Raw genomic sequence first — 2,203 nt, forward strand, 5'->3', positions numbered from 1 at the left:
TAGGATTCTTCAACTTTTCAAGTCTTTGCCACTCAGCTGATGTGGCTGTAATTCAATGGATGTTGATAAATAAAAAGGATAGATTTCTAGCAATACTCCAATAACTGTCTTTTGAAGTTGACAGGGGCCCCCTTTGTGTGTGGATGGTGGGGAGTAAATTTTCTGCTTCCTTTATTATTTTCCTTAAAGCAGGAAGTATGGAAATTTGATGATACTCATAACGTTCCTTCTCCTCATTTGAATCACCATAAAACCCTAGAAAGCAAAGGCACCTGATTTCTAAAGAAAGGGTCCTTTAACAAGAAATTCGAGGGCATGACAGATTCTCTTTTTAATGGTGGACATACAAGTTACCTCTTACAAGGGAGCACAAGCACTGGCTTAAGGGCATCAAATATAGATTTTCAGGTAAATATGGAGGATTAAACACATGCATTTATCTTTGTACCTTCTTAAACCTCCCAAAATGAATAAAAAGTAAACACCCATTTAAAAAGAAATGAAACAGAAGAGAAGATGACAACACAGGAAAGAAGTTAACAACATTTTGGAAACTGAAAGCAGATGGAAGCTGAATTAACCAGTTTGGAAAAGCTGAGACAAAAGTCTGCAATGGATGAAGCCAAAGAAGAGAAAAGAAAAACTATGTTTGTAGAATGTAGAAAAACTTAGGAATTGGAGATACCAGATAGCCTTAAAAAATAGGGCCTTGGTCTTATACTTTCAATGAATCCCCAACAATAAATAAATTAAAAAAAAATAGGGCCTTGGAAAGGGATGAAAAACAGGGGACTGATTAAACTTTTGTGTAATGATCATTTAGACCCCTAAGTCACCTCTCTTGCTCCTCCTTAACCTGGAAACTGTTCCTTGTCCATCCCAGTAGAAAACAGGAGCTTCACGTCAAAAAGGTGTATAGGGCTGGGGTCATGGCAAAATGCTAAATAACTGTAGCTTGGATGGCGAGAAACCCTCTCCCTATTCTCCTGAAATACTTTCAGAACACTGACAGCCAGGCTGATGGCCCCAGATGGGAGGAACCCACGAGTGTGACAGTTGGGTCATTCCCAACTGAATGGCCTGGTCCCTATCCCACCATCTGATTGTGACTTTAAAGCCACATGCATGTATTACTTTGCTAAAATTAAGAAAACATTAAGTAAAAAAGAATAACTCACAGCCTGTTAAACCATCTGCTTCTAAGAAGAAGGAAAAAAAAATTCCCATTAGGCAGAAGCAGGGGCTCTAAGGCCCATGTGGGGGATTTTTCCAAGGATATTGTGTAGCACGTGGGAATCTCTGCATCCAGAGGTGTGGATATAAGGAAAGCCACAACAGAATTGATTAGAGTTAGACTTGGGGAGATGAAGCTAACTGTACTGATACCTGCCCAGATGTTTTTCAAAAGGAGTGTTGTAAAGAGACAGCATCTCTGCTTGTCACAATCTTTTTAGTGGTTTTCTAAAGTACTTTTTTTTCATTCTTCCCACAGGTAGCAATGCACTTGGAAAACCACATATACCTTGTTTACATTCGTTCACTTGTTCTTCAGTCATTCCAGAAACATTTTCTATGCATTTGGCACTGTTCTTAGGCAATGCAAATAAAAAATGAAGCCCCCAACTTGCATAGCTTCTGTGTGACAGGGAGAGCTTGACGTAAATACATTGGAAGTGTCTTTCTTTCCTTCTTTAACAGAAGTTAACTTTCCCCCTCTTCAGGGGCCCCAAACTAGGAAGGGGGATATTTACATTTTAACAACTTTTTTTTTTTTTTTTTAGATTGGAAAGGGAATTTAAAATCAAATGGGAACCCCCAGTAGAAACTTTTGTGCAGAAGGAATCAGCTCTAGAGGTGACTGTGGAAAGCTGAGTGTTAGAGGAAAACGTGGAAGATCAAAATGAACGCGTGGTACACTGTAGTAAGTCACAAGCGGACCACCCTGGGACAAAGCACACACGCATAATAAACACAGGCACCATTATGCTCTGAAATGCTTCTGTTCTGTTTCTGGGAGGTTTTTTTCACCTTCATCATTTGGTTATTCCATTGAGTTATCTATACACACACCCCTATATGCACATACATTTCATATATACACACACAGAAGAGTTGTGCGTATATATACATATACACATACACACACGTATATTATTTTTCTCAGTAGCTCTTTTTCTTCTATTCTTTATTTCTTCTTTTCCTC

This window comes from Otolemur garnettii, unplaced genomic scaffold, assembly GCF_000181295.1.
Source record: "Otolemur garnettii isolate 467f Iridium unplaced genomic scaffold, OtoGar3 scaffold00003, whole genome shotgun sequence".
Taxonomy (NCBI): domain Eukaryota; kingdom Metazoa; phylum Chordata; class Mammalia; order Primates; family Galagidae; genus Otolemur; species Otolemur garnettii.